This window comes from Schistocerca gregaria, chromosome 5 (assembly GCF_023897955.1).
Source record: "Schistocerca gregaria isolate iqSchGreg1 chromosome 5, iqSchGreg1.2, whole genome shotgun sequence".
Lineage (NCBI taxonomy): Eukaryota > Metazoa > Arthropoda > Insecta > Orthoptera > Acrididae > Schistocerca > Schistocerca gregaria.
In genome coordinates this window covers 446,427,622-446,449,432 of record NC_064924.1, presented here as the reverse complement: position 1 = coordinate 446,449,432, position 21,811 = coordinate 446,427,622, and positions in this window count along the sequence as shown.

The following is a 21,811-nucleotide window of genomic DNA, read 5'->3' as shown; positions in this document are numbered from 1 at the left end:
TATTTCTCCTTTAATTGGACTGCCAAACATTGCTTCCTCTCAAATTTCATGCTTCTAGGTCAATGAGACGTATTCTGTAGGATTTGATCAGTGTGTCTGCATATCTTTTGCCTGCATAAAATCAGCTCCCTTTTATTACATGGCCAAGCGACTGGAGACCTTAGTATGCGACACAAATTTCAACTTGATACGTCTACACCTTCTCGAAAAAATGACGTTGTAACAGACGCACAGAGAAACAAACAGTCGGATAACAAACGACATTTTTTTCGTGTGATATAATTACAAACTAGCACATATCGGAATTTTTATTTAGTTGTACCATGAAATCATACTTGTCGCCAAATTTCATGATTCCGGGTTAACAGGAAGGGTTATGTAGATTTCGATGTGTGAGTTTGAGAGTATCAAAATATGTGACATAAATGGCCGCACCTTTCGATTGCATTGACTTACAAGCTTCCAGTGTTATACACCGTCAAGGAATCGTAGGGCACAGTATGTGACATGAATTTCAACTTGATACGTCGACCCGCTCCTGAGACAAGTGGTTTTTAACAGCCGGACAGACAAAAAGACTGACAATCGGACAAGAAAGTGACCCTACAAAGTTTCAGTTTTGTCAGTTGATGTAAGGAACCAAAAAATAATGTTTTGCAACCAGTAATGAAGTGTTGTAGTGCACTTAATGTCAATTCTAAGATATGTTATATCTGACAGATATAGTTGGGAATGTCTCGTTTTTATGACAACATTTTATCATAAATTGAACACATACAGCACTTTATTTAATAAAAATTTTTAATTAACATTCTGATGATACTTTGATAGGATATGATCGAATATGCTAACACGAATTTTCAATAATTGCATATATTACAATGTAGCGTTATTCGCTAAATTCGCGGAAGCATTTTACTCTCTTGCTTAGACCCAGATGAACATTGCATTTCTGCACATGAATGCCGACTGTCCTTTACAATTTGGTCTTGCACATCTTGTGTCTGTAACCCGGGGTCAATGGCTGACTATACCTTTTCGGGTGGAGTTAGCGTTGAATCGGTTTTGTTGACACTAATGGTTCTTGGACGGCGTTCCTGCCTCTGTGCTGGCTGGAGGAGGCCTACCTCTATACCCCGCGATGTCTTTTAACTGCTTGCTGGGTGTCGCTGCTGTTCTGGGTTTGAATTCTAGCGGATAATTTTTTTATTATTACTGCGGGGGATTTTGAAACAGTCGCAATCCCTCTCGGCAGTACAAGAACTTCAGGTATCAATTTGCATTTTGTGAAGCTTAAAACCTCGGGCATTCATTGCTAACCAAATAAGAGTTTCAGGGTATTAGCAGTTCACTAGAATTTCCACATCGCAGAAAAAGTGAAATGTAAACAGTCAAAACAGTGATGATCTGAATGAAATGACAGTCTAGATCGCAATGACTTTTATTTTTTGTGGCTTGTTTTGATTTTTAAGCAAAGTTTTCAGTATGTGAGAACTGCAAATTAGGAACAGCAGTGTTACCGAGGGTACTAAAACGTATGGCCTTACAGCAGAATACAGAAATGTTGCAACATTTACCCCTGTGGCTGGAGCTGGTGTCTCCTCAGCTGCTCTCGTGGCAGCACCATTGTAACTGTAACTGACGGCCGTAGAGCCACATGTTAAATAGCGTGTAATTACCGCGCTGAATACGCATTACGTCAGCACCAGCCACATATTAGAAGGCACTGTCTAGCAAGTAGTCCACGACATGTGTAAATTTTAATTGGTATCTTTTGATGTACTCTACTTCCTAATTATACACTCCTGGAAATTGAACTAAGAACACCGGGAATTCATTGTCCCAGGAAGGGGAAACGTTATTGACACATTCCTGGGGTCAGATACATCACATGATCACACTGACAGAACCACAGGCAACAGAGCATGCACAATGTCGGCACTAGTACAGTGTATATCCACCTTTCACAGCAATGCAGGCTGCTATTCTCCCATGGAGACGATCGTAGAGATGCTGGATGTAGTCCTGTGGAACGGCTTGCCATGCCATTTCCACCTGGCGCCTCAGTTGGACCAGCGTTCGTGCTGGACGTGCAGACCGCGTGAGACGACGCTTCATCCAGTCCCAAACATGCTCAATGGGGGACAGATCCGGAGATCTTGCTGGCCAGGGTAGCACGTTGGGTTGCACGGGATACATGCGGACGTGCATTGTCCTGTTGGAACAGCAAGTTCCCTTGCCGGTCTAGGAATGGTAGAACGATGGGTTCGATGACGGTTTGGATGTACCGTGCACTATTCAGTGTCACCTCGACGATCACCAGAGGTGTACGGCCAGTGTAGGAGATCGCTCCCCACACCATGATGCCGGGTGTTGGCCCTGTGTGCCTCGGTCGTATGCAGTCCTGATTGTGGTGCTCACCTGCACGGCGCCAAACACGCATACGACCATCATTGGCACCAAGGCAGAAGCAACTCTCATCGCTGAAGACGACACGTCTCCATTCGTCCCTCCATTCACGCCTGTCGCGACACCACTGGAGGCGGGCTGCACGATGTTGGGGCGTGAGCGGAAGACGGCCTAAAGGTGTGTGGGACCGTAGCCCAGCTTCATGGAGACGGTTGCGAATGGTCCTCGCCGATACCCCAGGAGCAACACGTGTAACTAGTTCATTACATCACTATGCGATTTACATTAATTCATAGAAACTGCAGAATAAGCAGCTATAAAAGCTGTCTCATATATTAAAAACTTATTTGTGTCAAAATATAATCACTTTTATTGAAATGAATTTGTTTTTGTTGGAGCAGTTGGTAATGAACGCTGTAACCCCTCCTCATCACGGATACGCGCCAGAAAGACGTACGTTTAACACGCTACCCCCTCTGTATTGCATCCAAGCTCAACGGTATTTCAGCCACAAAAAAGAATGATTGGCGATGAATTTCACGTGCTCTAAGCCGTCTGATCTGAGGCTCCAGAACACGCTAACGCTTTTCGAAAGTAGACAGTTCGAATCCTAGTAGCTGAAGACACTTTAATTGCCCTTTTATAATTTATGATCGTTATTTTGCTCACTCTCCCATCATCATCATCGTAATCACTGAAGCAACAACAACAACAACAGCATAAATCCATTATGAAGTTCATTATGAATCATCATCATCATTGTAGACGACAACGGCAACAAAAAGAATGTCACTAAACTTCTTATGACGCCATCACAGTCAGAAACATACAAGAGTTGAATTTACAGTTGGCGAGGCTTGCACCAGACTATGACTCACAGCAAAGATATGTGGATAAGTAAAATAAAAGTAATCGGGAGTATACGTTGTATACGTTGTAAATATTTCTTATTAAAATAATGTTTTTTAGTGAAGTATGTACAGTAAATGCTTTGTATTTACTTGGCAGAGAATGTCTATGTCTCTGTGCAGATTATTAGCGTAGCGCACGCTTAGAGCTAATCTGTAAGTAGTAAGAACAACTTTGGTCGCTCTGCGACGGTGTCTGACTGTAGGGAAGTTAGCCACTTGATGAGTTTTTCACATTAATTTCGATTTTTAATATTAGCGTCATACAGACTAGGATCCAAGAGTAATCCAAGATATTACACACAACAAAAATTTTTGCATCACCCCAGTTTCCAAGACTCCTGAAGACAGATGTTGACTGTGGATATTTTATCACAGACACAGTCCCTTTGCTTGTTTAGAGATGTCACTAAACCGCCCAAAGATGTGAACAACCGTGCATGAGCAGCGTCTATTAGACGGAGGGGGTGTAACATCTGATCAGTTCCAGTCATTACACAGGGAAGGAGGTACACGGCTCGGTTTGTCTGTAGTTCAGAGTTTCACCACATGTATCGAAAAATGGAAGAGAGTGAATTGTAAATTAAGTACTGATGGCTTACAATACTGAGGATTAGCTCAGATGTGCCATTTCGTCTGTGGATTTGTTGAAGTCATCATTCCCACATTTTTCTGAATTAGGTTAAGAAATTTTATTTCTAGATGGTGGAACATTTAAATCTTGTTTTGGCCATGGGCTTCGTTCCGTACTCCCGCAATTCTGTGGCCCTGAACCCTAGAAGGAACGAATAATATTAGGATCGCTATGCAGGTAAAATTATCGTAATGGAGGTGAACTTACTTTTTTCCCAGCAGACTATATTGTGCGGTGATCAAACTCTGTGTTGTATCCCTCTTCCATAAGACAGTATTTTCACATCAACGAGAAAATTCTTGTGTGTAGTAGTTTGGAAGGAATAGCAAAAGAGGTTCAAAAATGATTCAAATGACTCTGAGCACTATGGGACTTAACTTCTGAGGTCATCAGTCCTAGAACTTAGAACTACATAAACCTAACACACATCCATGCCCGAGTCAGGATTCGAACCGGCGACCGTAGTGGTAGCGCGGTTCCAGACTGTAGCGCCTAGAACCACTCGGCCATGCCGGCCGGCGCAAAAGAGTTAATGTTAATTTATATTCCGAATCAGCCAGTGAACGTTTCTGGCTTACTCGATTGGAAGACCTCTGCCGCGAAATGAAGGTATGCTTAAAGAAGCTCTTTCCACTCTTAATTACTTTAAATGAAATTTAGAAAACTTCCTGTATACATAGCTCCAAAATACACGAGGATTCTTGAGGCCTGTTTTCCTACAAGGATCAATTTTTCATTCACAGTAAAAACATTTGCTTAGTAGATAGCTACAACCAAAATGTAGCTCTTGTAAGTGAACTGTGTATAAGAAATGTCAAAAATATCTAATTTTTGATAGTGTATACTACTTTATTAAAGTGGGTACTACGTACTTTTTTATTCCATATTTGCGAAGCAATATCCTGAAAGTATTCTTTTTAAATCAACACTTTTAAATCAATCGCCGAATCTTGAACTGCTAATTCAATTCAGTAATTGGACTGAAGATAGTGCCACTGTAATGTAATTTGTTAAAATATGAATCTTTTCATTAATATATATGATACCAACTGTCGTCTTGAAGTAAATCATCACATAATTTGCTTAGTTGTGAATTTAATTTCTTCTTGTGGTAAGTCCCACAAGATTTCACACACATCTGAACATCATCATCTTCTTGTGATCCATTTAATATAGATATTCAGTTTTCTGCAACTTAAACAAAATTAAGCAAATCTCTTTGAGAGAAGTACAATAGAGAGAAATGTTGTAAAATAAGCACTGCAGGATTTGAAATCCTGACAGCCGTTTATCATTACGAGGTACTGTATTTATTTAAAAATGCAATATGTATGAAGGGTGGTGCAAAATTCGCTCCACACTTATTTATATTACGTAACTTATGTTAGTTTTTAATAATCTGTACACGATACACACCTACCAACAAATTACATTATACACCATTTCTTTCCATGTTCGAACACTGTTTTCCATCTTCATTAATAAACCGACAAAGTCTGTCTGGAACAGTCTGAGTCATTTATATACCCAGCTGTGTTACTAGATGCTGTGAAAGCTGCCTTGAGAGTAACCAGTCAGCTCTTACGGTTTTAGAAACCCGTGACTCTTTGTGTTATTTTTACTAAATATGATTCAAATGGCTCTGAGCACCATGGGTCTTAACTTCTGAGATCATCAGTCCCCTAGAACTTAGAACTACGTAAACCTATCTAACCTAAGGACATCACACACATCCATGCCCGAGGCAGGATTCGAACCTGCTACCGTAGCGGTTCCAGACTGTACCACCTAGAGCCGCTCTGCCACCCCGGCCGGCTATTTTTATTATTATTACTGTTTTATTGTTAGTAACATAATTCATTATGTCACACAGCTATAGTACATCTCTATCGTTTCCCAACATTAATGCATATCATTTGCCCAACGCGTCAACACGGTACATACTGCTGTTGTTACGCGTTGGACACGCAACCACGGTCACGTAACAACTGACGCCAGCCTCGGCCAGGAATACTCCCTAGAATGTCTGCAATATGAAAAGAACAGAAAATCAAATAGAGGGTGCGGTAGATGACGATGTTCGGCTCTAAGAAACATGAGGGCACGAGAGAGGTGTTTCTTACGTCGCAACTGACAATGGAAGCGAGACTATAGGAAAATCAAGATATGCTCATAGCATCAGTCGAATTGGAAAAGCGTTCGAAAATGTAAAATAGTGCAAGATTATCGAAACTGTGAGACAGGCAGGCGGCCGCAACGCAAGATACGAGTAGTACATGGTCTGTACAAGAACCAGGAGGGAACAATGAGAATGGAAAGCCAGGAACGAAGTGCTCGGATTATGAAAGGAGGTAAGACATAGTGGTAGCCTTTTGCCCCTACTGTTCAATCTATACTTGGAAGAAGCAATAATGTACGAGGGTAATCCCAAAAGTAAGGTCTCCTATTTTTTTATAAGTACAGAACTCTGTTTCTGTGTCAGTTGGTCATACTGTTAAGAAGAGTACGTCACGCGCTGTGTGTAAACGTGCGCAAGCCACGCTGAGGCGTTCAGTCTTGGCTTGGTAGCCGTTGAGAATGGATCTCCCGTTGGATGTTGCCGCCAAGTGCCAACGGCGCGCAGTTATCCGGTTTTTGAATGCAAAGAGCACTGCGCCGATTGAAATCCATTGCCAATTGACGGAAGTGTATGGTAAGTCGTGCATGGATGTCAAAAATGTTCGTAAGTAGTGTAGAGGGCTTGCAGCTGGTCAGACAGAAATTCACGACGAACAAAGGAGTGGAAGACCGTCAGTTTCTGAGGTGACAGTGTTGAAGGTTGAGCAAAGCATGCATGAAGATCGGCGGATCACTCTGGGTGATCTCTGCATGTTAGTTCCTGATGCTTCCCGAAGCACCGCTCACAGAATTTTAACGGAGACGTTGAACTGCCGGAAGATGTGCGCAAGATGCTGACTGAGGACCAAAAGCGGCAACGAGTTGATGCATCCCGCGCATTTCTTCACCGCCTTGCAGCAGAACAGGACAACTTTCAGGACTCAATTGCCACGGGTGAAGAAACCTGGGCATACCGCTTTACGCCTGAGACCAAGCAATAATCAGGCCGTTTCTTAACTTTCTGAACAGCATGGCGGCGAGCTGGTACGACATGAGCATACAAAAACTGCCACAGCGTCTATAAAAATGCATCGGCAGAAATGATGATTATGTCGAAAAATAGCTAAATGATCAAGCTGTAAACTGGTGTAAACAACTGTAGAAACAAAGAGGTTTATGTGCTTATAAAAAATAGGAGACCTTACTTTTGGGATTACCCTCTAAAATAAAGGTTCAAGGGTGGGATTAAAATCCGAAGTGAAAGGACATCAACGATAAGATTCGCAAAAAAGAGCATTTATTGCCAAGAAAAGTCTGCTTGTATCACACAGGTCTTAATTTGAGGAAGAAATATACGATAATGTACGTTTGGAGCACACATTTGTATGGTAGCGAAACATGGAGTGCGGGAAAACATGAAAAGAAGAGAATCTAAGGCTTTGAGGCTGTGAGTGCTACAGAAGAACGCCAAAAATTAGGTGGGCCATTAAGGTAAGTTATGAGGAGGTTCCCCCCCCCCCCCCCCCCCATGAACATTAGACCTTGCCGTTGGTGGGGAGGCTTGCGTGCCTCAACGATACATCTAGCCGTACCGTAGGTGCAACCACAACGGAGGGGTAGCTGTTGAGAGGCCAGACAAACGTGTGGTTCCTGAAGAGGGGTAGCAGCCTCTTCAGTAGTTGCAGGGGCAACAGTCTGGATGATTGATTGATCTGGCCTTGTAATACTAACCAAAACGGCCTTGCTCTTATGGTACTGCGAACGGCTGAAAGCAAGGGGAAACTACGGCCGTAATTTTTCCCGAGGGCATGCAGCTTTAATGTATGGATAAATGATGATAGCGTCCTCTTGGGTACAATATTCCGGAGGTACAATAGTCCCCCATTCGGATCTCCGGGCGGGGACTACTCAAGAGGACGTCGTTATCAGGAGAAAGAAAACTGGCGTTCTAAGGATCGGAACGTGGAATGTCAGATCCCTTAATTGGGCAAGTAGGTTAAAAAATTTAAAAAGGGAAATGGATAGGTTAAAGTTAGATACAGTGGGAATTAGTGAAGTTCGGTGGCAGGAGGAACAAGACTTCTGGTCAAGTGAATACAGGGTTATAAATACAAAATCAAATAGGTGTAATGCAGGAGTAGGTGTAATAAAGAATAAAAAAATAGGAGTGCGGGTAAGCTACTACAAACAGCATAGTGAACGCATTATTGTGACCAAGATAGACACGAAGCCCATGCCTACTACAGTAGTACAAGTTTATATGCCGACTAGCTCTACAGATGACGAAGAAATTGAAGAAATGTATGATGAGATAAAAGAAATTATTCAGCTAGTGAAGGGAGACGAAAATTTAATTCGACAGTAGCAAAAGGGAGAGAAGGAAACATAGTGGGTGAATATGGATTGGGGCTAAGAAATGAAAGAGGAAGCCGTCTGTTAGAATTTTGCACAGAGCATAACTTAATCATAGCTAACACTTGGTTCAAGAATCATAAAAGAAGGTTGTATACATGGAAGAAACCTGGCGATACTAAAAGGTATCAGATAGATTATATAATGGTAAGACAGAGATTTAGGAACCAGGTTTTAAATTGTAGGACATTTCCAGGGGCAGATGTGGACTCTGACCACAATCTGTTGGTTATGAACTGTAGATTGAAACTGAAGAAACTGCAAGAAGGTGGGAATTTAAGGAGATGGGACCTGGATAAAATGACTAAACCAGAGGTTGTACAGTGTTTCAGGGAGAGCATAAGGGAACAATTGACAGGAATGGGGGAAAGAAATAAAGGAGAAGAAGAATGGGTAGCTCTGAAGGATGAAGTAGTGACGGCAGCAGAGGTTCAAATAGGTAAAAAGACGAGGGCTAGTAGAAATCCTTGGGTAACAGAAGACATACTGAATTTGATTACTGAAACGAGAAAATATAAAAATGCAGTAAATGAAGCAGGCAAAAAGGAATACAAACGTCTCAAAAATGAAATCGTCAGGAAGTGCAAAATGGCTAAGCAGGCATGGCTAGAGGACAAATGTAAGGATGTAGAGGCTTATCGCACTAGGGGTAAGATAGATACAGCCTACAGGAAAATTAAAGAGACCTTTTGGAGAAAAGAGAGCCACTTGTATGAATATCAAGAGCTCAGGTGAAAACCCAGTTCTAAGCAAAGAGGGGAAAGCAGAAAGGTGGAAGGAGTATATAGAGGGTCTATACAAGGTCGATGTACTTGAGGACAATATTATGGAAATGGAAGAGGATGTAGATGAAGATGAAATGGGAGATACGATACTGCGTGAAGAGTTTGATAGAGCACTGAAAGACCTGAGTCGAAACAAAGCTCCAGGAGTAGACAACATTCCATTAGAACTACTGACGGCCTTGGGAGAGCCAGTCTTGACAAAACGCTACTATCTGGTGAGCAAGATGTACGAGACAGGCGAAATACCCTCAGACTTCCAGAAGAATATAATAATTCCAATCCCAAAAGAAAGCAGGTGTTGACAGATGTGAACATTACCGAACTATCAGTTTAATAAGCCACGGCTGCAAAATACTAACGCGAATTCTTTACAGACGAATGGAAAAACTGGTTGATGCAGACCTCGTGGAGGATCAGTTTGGATTCCGTCGAAATGTTGGAACACGTGAGGCAATACTGACCTTACGACTTATCTTAGAAGAAAGATTAAGAAAAGGTAAATCTACGTTTCTAGCATTTGTAGACTTAGAGAAAGCTTTTGACAATGTTGACTGGAATACTCTTTTTCAAATTCTAAAGGTGGCAAGGCTAAAATACAGGGAGCGAAAGGCTATTTATAATTTGTACAGAAACCAGATGGCAGTCATAAGAGTCGAGGGGCATGAAAGGGAAGCAGTGGTTGGGAAAGGAGTGAGACAGGGTTGTAGCCTCTCCCCGATGTTATTCAATCTGTATATTGAGCAAGCAGTAAATGAAACAAAAGAAAAATTTGGAGTAGGTATTAAAATTCAGGGAGACGAAGTAAAAACTTTGAGGTTCGCCGATGACATTGTAATTCTGTCAGAGACGGCAAAGGACTTGGAAGAGCAGTTGAACGGAATGGACAGTGTCTTGAAAGGAGGATATAAGATGAACATCAACAAAAGCAAAACGAGGATAATGGAATGTAGTCAAATTAAATCGGGTGATGCTGAGGGAATTAGATTAGGAAATGAGACACTTAAAGTAGTAGAGGAGTTTTGCTATTTAGGAAGTAAAATAACTGATGATGGTCGAAGTAGAGAGGATATAAAATGTAGACTGGCAATGGCAAGGAAAGCGTTTCTGAAGAAGAGAAATTTGTTAACATCGAATATAGATTTATGTATCAGGAAGTCGTTTCTGAAAGTATTTGTTTGGAGTGTAGCCATGTATGGAAGTGAAACATGGACGATAACTAGTTTGGACAAGAAGAGAATAGAAGCTTTCGAAATGTGGTGCTACAGAAGAATACTGAAGATAAGGTGGATAGATCACGTAACTAATGAGGAGGTATTGAATAGGATTGGGGAGAAGAGAAGTTTGTGGCACAACTTGACTAGAAGAAGGGATCGGTTGGTAGGACATGTTTTGAGGCATCAAGGGATCACAAATGTAGCATTGGAGGGCAGCGTGGAAGGTAAAAATCGTAGAGGGAGACCAATAGATGAATACACTAAGCAGATTCAGAAGTATGTAGGTTGCAGTAGGTACTGGGAGATGAAGGAGCTTGCACAGGATAGATTAGCTTGGAGAGCTGCATCAAACCAGTCTCAGGACTGAAGACCACAACAACAACAACATTCTCCGCAGAATAGGCGAGGAGAGGACTATATGGAAAACACTGACAGGAAGAAGTGTGTGTGTGTGTGTGTGTGTGTGTGTGTGTGTGTGTGTGTGTGTGTGTGTGTAGCTTATTTCGCTCAATGACGAGTTTATCAACGCCCTTACACACAGAAACGAATGTGGATAAAATACGAAAATGTTAATGTATGCGCTAAGACAACGAAGAAATACTAAAACGTGCTATACAGGAGATTAAAATGCAAGTAAAACGACAGAGGAGCTAAATGAAAGGTACAGGGAAATGTGACTGGCTGATGATATACAAAAAACATGGGTGAGACAGTCACCGACAAGAAGAAGAGACAGGATGGTAGATCTGTTAAAACATCACGCAAGAACTTAATGGTAAGAGAGCGATCTGTAGAAAATAAAAACTGTAGAGGTAAACAGAGGTTCGTGTACAAAAAAATGGTTCAAATGGCTCTGAGCACTATGGGACTCAACTGCTGTGGTCATCAGTACCCTAGAACTTAGAACTACTTAAACCTAACTAACCTAAGGACATCACACACATCCATGCCCGAGGCAGGATTCGAACCTACGACCGTAGCAGTCGCACGGTTCCGGACTGCGCGCCTAGAACCGCGAGACCACCGTGGCCGGCATTCGAGTACATCCAGAAAATAATTGAGGGCTTAAGTTTCATGTGTTGCTCTGAGATGAAGTGGTTGGCACAGGAGAGTAATTCGTGACGGCCGAAGACTGATTAACATAAATAAATAAACAAAATGTGAAAAGACATCGCTTACACTGCTGTCGCTTAGTAACGAACGTTGTGCCGCCCAGCCAATTGAAATAAGGAGACTGTTGCGATCAATCGATGCGAGCTGCATTCGTTGAATACATCGCTGACATCTTAAGGGCCATCCACAAGATCTATATCGGCATGAACAGTAGCAAACTTGATGCATACATTCCCTGCGTGTGGCTTGATTTAGCTGAAATTACGGACAAAGAAACTCAAAATATTTTAAAAATAGTGGGAAATTTCCACAACGAAATTTTCACTCTGGAGCAGGTCATAACTGCGTGCCGGACGGAGACTCGAACTCGGGACCTTTGCCTCTCGCGGTTAAGTGCTCTACCAACAGAGCTACCCAAGCACGACGCACGAGCCGTCCTCGCAGAGACTCGAACTCGGTCCAGCACACAGTTTTGATCTGCCAGGAAGTTGCATATCATCGCACACTCCGTTGCAGAATGAAAACTTACTTCACCCCAGTACCCTCTCTTACAGGAGTGCTAGTTCCGCATGTTTCCAAGGAGAGCTTCTATGAAGTTTGGAAGGTAGGAGACCATGTACTGGCGGAAGTGAAGCTGTGAGGAGGCGTTGGGTGTCATGCTTGGGTAGTTCAGCTTGTTGAGCCCTTGCCCGTGTAAGGCAAAGGTCCCGAGTTCGAGTCTTGTGGGAAATGTTTCTGTGCTATATTAACATTTTCAGTGTTTGATTACTTCAGCATCTTTGACAAATGCTGTTCATCAAAGGCTTTTCACTGGCCACTCATGTACATCAAGGAATAAATACTGAGCGACCCTAATTTTCCCGTTTATGCTTCTTGAGAGAGTGTTGACGGAGTTAATAAATGTCGATTGTATGGGTATAAAATAAATAAATAAATTATTTTCCCTTTGTTGTATTACTGGTCAGATTTGCGGACTAAATTTGAATTTTCCGTAACTAAACATTTTAGTATGTATTTGCGGATTGAAAATGTAGATGATGCGGTGAGAACAGCCCTGTCCTCGTCTTAACAAATAACGACTGTAACTGATTTCGGGTTGCTCTGACGCGGACTTCGTTATGTTCTCGATGTCGAACTCGACGCGTGATTGCCTACATTGCCTCACTTTGTGCAACAAAGTATTTCAGTTCATGTAGTCTCAATTTTTGTTTTTTATGCGTGAATTTAAACGGCAGCTTATCTCGGGATCTGCTTAGTTTAATGTGGAAGATGTCCGCTATCCGGAGAAGTGACTACTCGCTTTTATGGGACAAGTGGTACGTGTCCTTTTGTGAGCCAGCACTGAAATACCAAATAAAATTTTACGACTCGGTAACTCGCTTCACACATCCTTATAACGAGGTAAGAGCCTATAAAGTAGATCGTGTTACTGAAGGCGGAGACGATTATTAACTGCCTACACCTAAGAGTACCAGACACAGTTTTTATTTGCGACTAGCGGCCACAGCTATCCGGCAGACTGGTGGGAACTTGTTCGGAGAAGCACACACGTCTGGTGGTCCAATCAGCCAGCGTGCTCCAGATGCGGCCGACGATAGCCGAGATGGCAGTCCGTATCTCGAAGCGGTAATCTGCCATCACGCGGGCGCGTGAATGCCGACATCATGTCCGCTCCCACGGAAAAGCGCCTTCGTCAGCGAACGTCGGCGGGTGCAAGGGAGTTGGGCTGGGCCGGAGCTTCACAGTATTAAAACACAGCGCGTTTCAAAAAGATTCATCTAAATTCAGATTACCATATTTCCTTCATGGATGAAGACAGAATCTAGGGGTAAAATTGTGTGATGCATTGGAACCCGAAGCTCAATTTGACAGTGGTTTTAGGCTGCCTGTTCATGTATAGTTTGTAAGTAGGCTGTTTTGGTTTTTATGTCGGTAACGCTACGTAGCGCTCTATATGAAAATCACTGACTGTGCTGTGTGATGGCTGTGGTTGGTTTCCATTGTCGGAGTATATGCTACTGTAGTGTTGGGCAGTTGGCTGTTGACAGCGCGTAGCGTTGCACAGTTAGTTGGAGGTGAGCCGCCAGCAGTGGTGGATGTGGGGAGAGAAATGGTTGAGTTTTGAGAGCGGATGATCTGGACGTCTGTCCATCGGAGACAGTAAATTTGTAAGACTGGATGTCATGAAGTGCTATATATATTATGACTTTTTAACACTATTAATATAAATACATTGTTTGTTCTCCATCAAAATCTTTCATTTGCTAACTATGCCTATCAGTAGTTAGTTAGTGCCTTCAGTAGTTTGAATCTTTTATTTAGCTGGCAGTAGCGGCGCTCGCTGTTTTGCAGTAGTTCGAGTAATGAAGATTTTTGTAAGGTAAGTGATTCATGAACGGTATAGGTTATTGTTAGTCAGGGCCATTCTTTTGTGGGTATTATTAAAAGTCAGATTGCGTTGCGCTAAAAATATTGTGTGTCAGTTTAGTGACGATCAGAATAAGTAAAGAGAGCAATGTCTGAGTGCGTTCAGTTTTGCACAGCTGTTTGAAAATTAAATAACGTAAGTGGTTTACCAGCACAGTAATTCACTTATTTTTCGAAGGGGACGTTTAAGTTCGGTGGGCGTCTTAGAGTTACAGGGGGGTGGAAAAAAATTTGGAAAGACCTACAACACATTAATGTGACTAATACGTTGACATTCAAAATGGCTTCCATTCGGTTCGGAGAGGATGAATATAGTTTTTGTAAGGTTTTCAAGGGGTTCTTACACCATTTTTCCTCCAACATAGTAGCCAGTTCATGTAATGATAATAGAGGTGGATAGTGATTTCGTGAACCTCTCCCCGAAGTGGACTACTGAGGATGAACAATATTGTGATCTGCTGTCTGTGGTGGCCAGAGGAGACGCGGCAATTTATCCTCGTGCTTACAGGACCAGTCTTCGATGCTGCAACCGCTGTGAACAGGGTCCGTGTCGTCTTGGAACATGGCATCCCCATGGATAACAAAGAGTGGACCATGGGATGGATCTGATCAGCCAAAATGGTCTCATAATCTTTGGTAGTACAGCGACATTCCAGAGTAAGCTTGGGGCCCATGGTATAATAATATGTGGCTACCCAAGTTATCACCGAACCCCACCATGTTTCTCTCTTATGACTTACAATCGGCCAGAAACTGGAAACTGTGCGAAAAGAGACTCAACCGACCAAATTACTTTTTTTCCATTGCACTACAGTCCAGGTGAAATCTGGTTTCGCAGGACAGAGCGATTAGGCTGTGAAGAGGGACCAAGGTCAATTACTGTTAGTTATACTAGAATATACACAACTTTATTCCTCAAACCAATGCACAGTTCTCTCTTTAAAACAACAAAGATCAATTCACGGCTGAGGGCCCAAGTAACTTCTCGAGAATAAGTTTAAATGATTCTCTTTAACACACCAGGATTTAGAGTAACGGCTGAAGGCTTTACTTAAGTAAAATTACAATATCTTCTCGGCTAAAGGCCGAAATAATATTTCATATCGGCTAAGGAAATTCCTTAGAAGACAAGCATTTACAAATTCCGGCTAAAGTCCATATTAAGGAAAATTCAAGTTAATTCTTTGGCTGGAAGCCCAATAAAAAATTTCTTTGCATAATAAAAGATGAGCTTTTACACAGTACAACAGAAAAACATCTTAGAAAACTTGAAGAGTCTTGTCGGCTGAAGGCCCAAAAAATTACTCAAGAATAATTAAAGACAACCGTGAGATAAACATTTACGGAACACGGCTGAAGGCCGTTTCAAAAATTCAAGATAATTAAAGAGAAAGCTCACAGACAAGGATTTACATATTAAAGCCACAAATTCTGAGACAAACGCAGCTGAAGGCCTAAATGCAGAGCAACAAAAATTTTAAACGAAACACCGCTGAAGGCCTAATCTTAAAGTTATTATGAAGTTCGGCTGAAGGCCATATACTGAACATAAAACAGACAATATTAATACACGGCTGAAAGCCTGGCACAGTACCTGCGACCAAACAAAATGACCATCACCGACAACAAACAGTGGTGCTCAGAAGTGTTCCAAGGGTCAGCCTGGAGAAGAAACTCTAACCACAGTTGAGGTGAGACAGACAGTCAAGCGCAACACTTTACAATCGGGTTGCAGCACGACGTACGATCGGCTGACGAACCAACCAACCACCTCATCAATTACCTTCCACCCGACCAGCACCACGACAACCAAAAGTAATCTATCAGTGAAGACGAGGATCCCAGCAGCATTATGTCTTAACAATTGGCGTATAAACACAGTCAAGGCAGGATAGACACTGAAAGAGAAAAAGAGAACAACACCAAGCTGTCGAACTACATGCCGTGCCATACAGCATCAATACAGCGAAGAAAACACACTGCCACAAAATTACGCCAACGACCAGGGCAGGTAACTGGAACGTTAACAGCCACAACACAGAAGATACCCATGGTGCACTTCGCTAATAAATTATAATAATTTCAAAGGTTAAACACAATACAGGGAGACGGCTACAAAATTGTGGCGACTCCAACACACCATCATGTTGATGCTTGCGGGGACAGCCCAGGATGCAACAACCAGCAATCAACAAGAGATGTCACAACGGTTGAGCTTTAATGACAGGTTCACTGATTACTCAACTCCAGTATGCAGGTACGGTGCGCAGCTAGTGGAATACAACTGCGGCCGCGCGTGCACGCCCCCAGCGGCCCCAACCAGATCACACGCCCCAGAGACTTCCTCACTGCCTCGCCGCAACCGACCATCCACCACACACAATGACATGGAAATATAGCTGCCACACCAAAGAAGTTACAGCAGTACTAGTATCGATAAAAGCTAATGCTGCCACTTGCAGAGGCAAGTGAGCAACTCGTTCAGATAGTAACTGAGGGAGGAATAAGACGCCACTCGCTGGTGACAGAATGCTCTAAGGATAAACGGCATTAACGAGAGCCGACCACGGCTTACCAGGTTTTATGAGCTCGGCCCCATGTTTTCCACTTAGGTGCATTTTTATCATTGATGAGTGGTTCTGGATTCCAACTCCCTCTGCAATTCCCTGCTTCTGTCAGTCTCTTAGTGTTGTTTTAGTGGTGACAGAGTAACCGAGTGTGGCATTTATTTCTGCAGTAACTTTTGCAACATCTTCAGGGACCGCCCCTCACGATCACTCAACTGACGCTTTCGTCCGCGTTGTGACTTCGAACGATATTTTACCTGTTTCCCTGTGTGCAGTATAAGTCTTCGACGCAGACAGCTAGACTTTCTGGTTGCGGAAGCGTCTACCGTACAACCACTAACAGTCCACCCGCTTTGAGAATTCACTTAGCTCCATATAATGCACTCACAGCTGCAAAGAATACTGTGCTGACCACGACTGAAATATGCAACATTGGACAGGTGACACTTGTGGTCAAATACAACAGTGCAACCTGCAGACGTCGCAAGGATCTCATTTACGTTCAAGCGTTCTTTTGGCGTTTCTGTATTTTTGTCCAGTACCCGTATCTCTCTCGTTCATTGCTAAATGTGCCTAATGGCGCTGAAGCCTCAATAAGAGGCTTTCTCCGATCTCTGTTTCAACAGGCGAGTCAGTTACAAGTAGCTGCTCGCTACTACGTCTCCTGCAACTCAAAGCATTCGACGATGCCACCATAAGTTTTAAGGAACTGGTCTTCTCCGTGCGCTCGTTTCGGACGTAGAGCCCATTCAGCAGCTTTGCACGTAGTCCGTGATAGGATACTGGTAGTGCCGGAAGAGTGTAAATTATTCCTCATGTGTTTGTCTGGTCTGTTCCCATAGACGTTTGAGCTTCAAAAAACACAGGATCCAATCGGTATAGATCCTTCATAATGATAAACAACAAGGTTTCATTCTGGGCGTGAATTTGGAACGTAACCTCTTTTCATATCTAGTATTCACCCTGTAAAGCCCTGATTTTTCAAAGAATCTAAGTCCCGCGCATAAAACAGTTCAATTTTTTATTACTTTACAACTGAATTAATGTGTTAAATATTTGAAAGATAACATGTAAGCTGAGCCGTAGTTGTGTCCGGCTCTTCGAAGAGAGCGCCAGGCGGAGTGCTTTCGCTTCGCGTCTAGTGTTTGTAGTGGCGCTTTCGGTTTGGCGCACTGTTTGAATCGCTACCGCCCTCTGGCGGGAGGTGGAGCAAGTGTACGGTCGCGTGACGATCGAAGAGTACGTAGTGGGCGGTGACCGAGAGACGTGGTGCGGCGAGCAGGGCCCTGTTGTTGGGGGTCGTCAACTGCTCGCCACGTGCTTTGCCTGACCTCTTGGCTGTCAGGGGCTAAATCTGCCTTACCCGCATGAACGTGGCTTATGAAATTTAGAAGCCGTGGTGCAGGAGATCAGCGCTTGGGACCGTATGTCTTCTTATCGGCCGTTGAAACCTCTGGCAGAGGTTGGTTGGCTCTGACGAGCATTTGGAACTGCAACGTGTTCCCGGCGCTGTGGTGGAGTGCGCGAAGTTGAGTACTGTTTTTATATAACATAGTTATATATGTATATATAAGTAGGGGTTTTTCAAGTTCTAGTGAAGTGTATGAGTTTCTTCACCACTGGTTTTGTTGGGGTCTTCCCATCACAGTTTTCGTTTGCCTGTCTGCGAGAATGTGGTAATTGCTTCTTGGTCGGGCAGTTTCATTCACCTCTCGATTGGGTGATTTAGGTTCGGTGTCGCGCGTCTCTGTGGTTCGGAGTCCGTGCTAGCACCACCCTTGTTACATCTTCTGGTTTTGGGTAACTCGGGAGGTGGTGGCTTGCAATGGAAGTTTTCGAGCTGATCTGCAGTGGCCCTGTAGACCACCACTACTGTGATTTGGGCCCCTTTACACGTGTCCTCCCTCACCGAGCTAAGGAATTTTTTTGTAAGGAACTGCCTTTAATTGTAAGGTTTGTGTGCTGGCTTATTCACGTTTATCTTGTACAACTGACAGGTGTAATATAAGTTATTTAACTGGCGAGAGACAACTATTTTAGCTTTAGTACAAACTAGCTCCTTAAAGGTGTTTTTAAGGAATTGTTCTCTTATAGATATAACAAGTTTAAAATCTTATTATTGGGAAGTTGTTAACGCCATATCTTGCAGTATCCTTTACATACAGAAAATTGGCCAGCTATTTAAAGGAGTTTTTTTTTAAATTGTTCTCTTACATATAGATACGTCAAGTTAAAATCTTACTTTTGGGAAGTTGTTAACGTCATACCTAGCAATCTCATTTTCATAAAGAAAACTTTCCAGCTGTTCGAAATTGTTTTGAATTTTTTTTCGAAAAAGCTTTTAAAATAAAAAGGTAACCTTAGCAGTATGTGTTGTTTCAACAGCACTTCCTGGCCCTCTTCCACGATAACGTTTTTGGAATAACATGTGTACTTGAGTTGTTGTTTGTGAACCGCCCTAATTGATGGTTCATAAGCAGCAAAGAGTTCAGAAAAGTTTTGAAAGCATGCTCAGAGCTCTTTGGAAGTCTTGAGTGCTCGAATTATGAAACACTGGACCGCATGTAGTATGGCTAACTTGCACTTTACTTTCAGTAGAAGCAAACTTTGAGCGCATCTCAATGCTTATGACGTCACATCTGTTGAATTAGGCACCGTACGATGATATAATTTTGCAGGAACATTCGGTGGTATATGTAGAAGCTGTCTGCAAACTGTGCTACGAATGGAGTTGACGGTAAGAAAATAATAACTTAATTTTGTGGCGGGTGTCAGCCGGAAAACGTTCAACAAATATTTGATAATTTGTTGGAAGTCGCTACGTGTGCTCATTCTCAAATACTATATGAATAAAGGCCGTGTGTTCGTGCACCGTTGATTGCACTGTCCCAAGAAGAGCACACAGCTCCAAACTATAATTCTTGTCTTAATATGTTGAACTTTTAAGATACGATCCTACACTGATAATGCTAAACATTATGACGACCGCCCATCGCGATGTTGGATGCCGCCTTGTGGCGCTCTGGGCACGTGAAACGGTAACAAAGGTATGGAAGCAAAGCAGACATGACGGAGGATCACCATACCGAAGATACGGACTGAAAATGGGGAAATCTAGACAAGCGACTCTGAAAAGGTGGAGATTATTATTACGCTGAGCCTGTGGACGAGTTCCTCGAAAAAGGCGAAGCTGGTCGATTGTTTGCCTGCAACTGTCTTGAGCGTCTACAGAAAGAGGTAGGAGGACAGTGAAACTACCACTGCGCGCTAAATGGTTGAACGTCCAGCTCGGAAGCTTGTCTGATTTGTAAAGTAGGATAGATGGCGATGTGTGGTACCTCCGTAGAAAGATCACAATGCTGGTGCGTGCACAAGTGTTGCAGACGACAACGTTCATCGTACGTAGCTGGACATGGAGCTCCACAGCAGACCACCCCCACGTGTTCACATGTTGACCCAACAAAATCGTCAGTTATGATTTTAGGTGAGAGGTGAACGGCGGCTCGGAACGTGCAGCGCGTCACGTACGCAGGCTGGTAGGAACAGCATTATGCTGTGGGAGACCTTTTCCTGCGCTTGCGTGGGACCTGTCGCAGTAATCGAAGACTCGGTGACAGTTGCGAATCATGTGCATCCCTTCATGTTCGATGTAACCCCGACGTCAGTGTTATCTTTCAGCAGTGTACTTGTCAGGGTCTCGGAGTCAGAATCGTTCTACAGAGATTCGAGCATTATTATAGTGAACTCAGGTTAATGTCTCAGCGAGGAAATTCCCCCGATGTAAATCTTATGGAACTCGTCTAGGTCGCTATAGGATGTTATCATCGCGTACGCAAATCAGCGGTCCGTTATTTACGCGAATTACATTACCTGTGCGTAGACATCTAACGGCACATAGCTCGAAAAACCTACCAAAAAATTGTGACAAGAAGAAAGTATAAGCTGAAAGGAAATGTGTTAACACATCAGGGAAGAAATTCTGTTATACTGGAGAGAGTTGCGGTGGGTAAACGTTGTAGGGGAAGATGGACGTTGAAGTTAGTCCAGCAAATAATTCTCAGTTATTGAGGGTGTACAGTGCCAGTGCTACTCTGAGATGAAAAGGCTAGCACAAGAGACAATTCAGAGGAGGTCCATATCAAATCATTGAGAGGACGGAGGATACCAATAAATAAATAAAATATAAAATTTTAATGACTCGATAATGTGATGAAAATAATCTATACAATTTCTAAGTGATTTTTCAAGCAGCTAAATGCATCATGCAAGTGAGAAAGTCGAAGTAATTCGGTCTTCCATTCTTTTTCTTTTTCCATGAACGTGGACCTTGCCGTTGGTGGGGAGGCTTGCGTGCCTCAGCGATACAGATAGCCGTGTCATAGGTGCAACCACAGCGGAGGGGTATCTGTTGAGAGGCCAGACAAACGTGTGGTTCCTGAAGAGGGGCAGCAGACTTTTCTGTAGTTTCAGCTGCAACAATCTGGATGATTGACTGATCTGGCCTTGTATCATTAACCAAACCGGCCTTCCTGTGCTGGTACTACGAACGGCTGAAAGCAGGGGGAAACTACAGCCGTAATTTTTCCCGAGGGCATGAAGGTTTACTGTAGAGTTACTTGATGATGGCGTCCTCTTGGGTAAAATATTCCGGAGGTAAATTACTCCCCCATTCCGGTCTCCGAACGGTGACTACTCAGGAGGGGGTCATTATAGGGGGAAATAAAACTGGCGTTCTACATACCTGAGCGTGGAATGTCAAATCCCTTAATCGGGCAGGTAGGTCATAAAATTTAAAAATGGATATGGATAGCTGAAAGTTAGATATAGCGGGAATTAGTGAAGTGCGGTGGCAGGAGGAACAAGACTTGTGGTCAGGTGAATAAAGTGTTATAAATACCATATCAAAATAGGGGTAATGCAGGATAAGGTCTAATAACGAGTAAAAAAATAGGAATGCGGATAAGCTACTATGAACAGGATAGTGAGCGCCAAATAGAATAAGAGCTAAAGGAAGTTCTTCTTTGGCCATATCTGTGTGTACCAAAGTACCCAGAGTTTCATGGTGCAAGAGCAATCTGCTACGCATCAACGGAAACAAAGAATTATTGTTTCCATTTTTCGCATTTCTCTCAATGCAAAGAGAATCGACGTTTTGTGAAAGAATTGGCGCTTGGATCTCAGAATAAATAAATACATATCGAACTGCGGTACAAAGATGGGGAAAGACCTAATAATGTTTGACGAG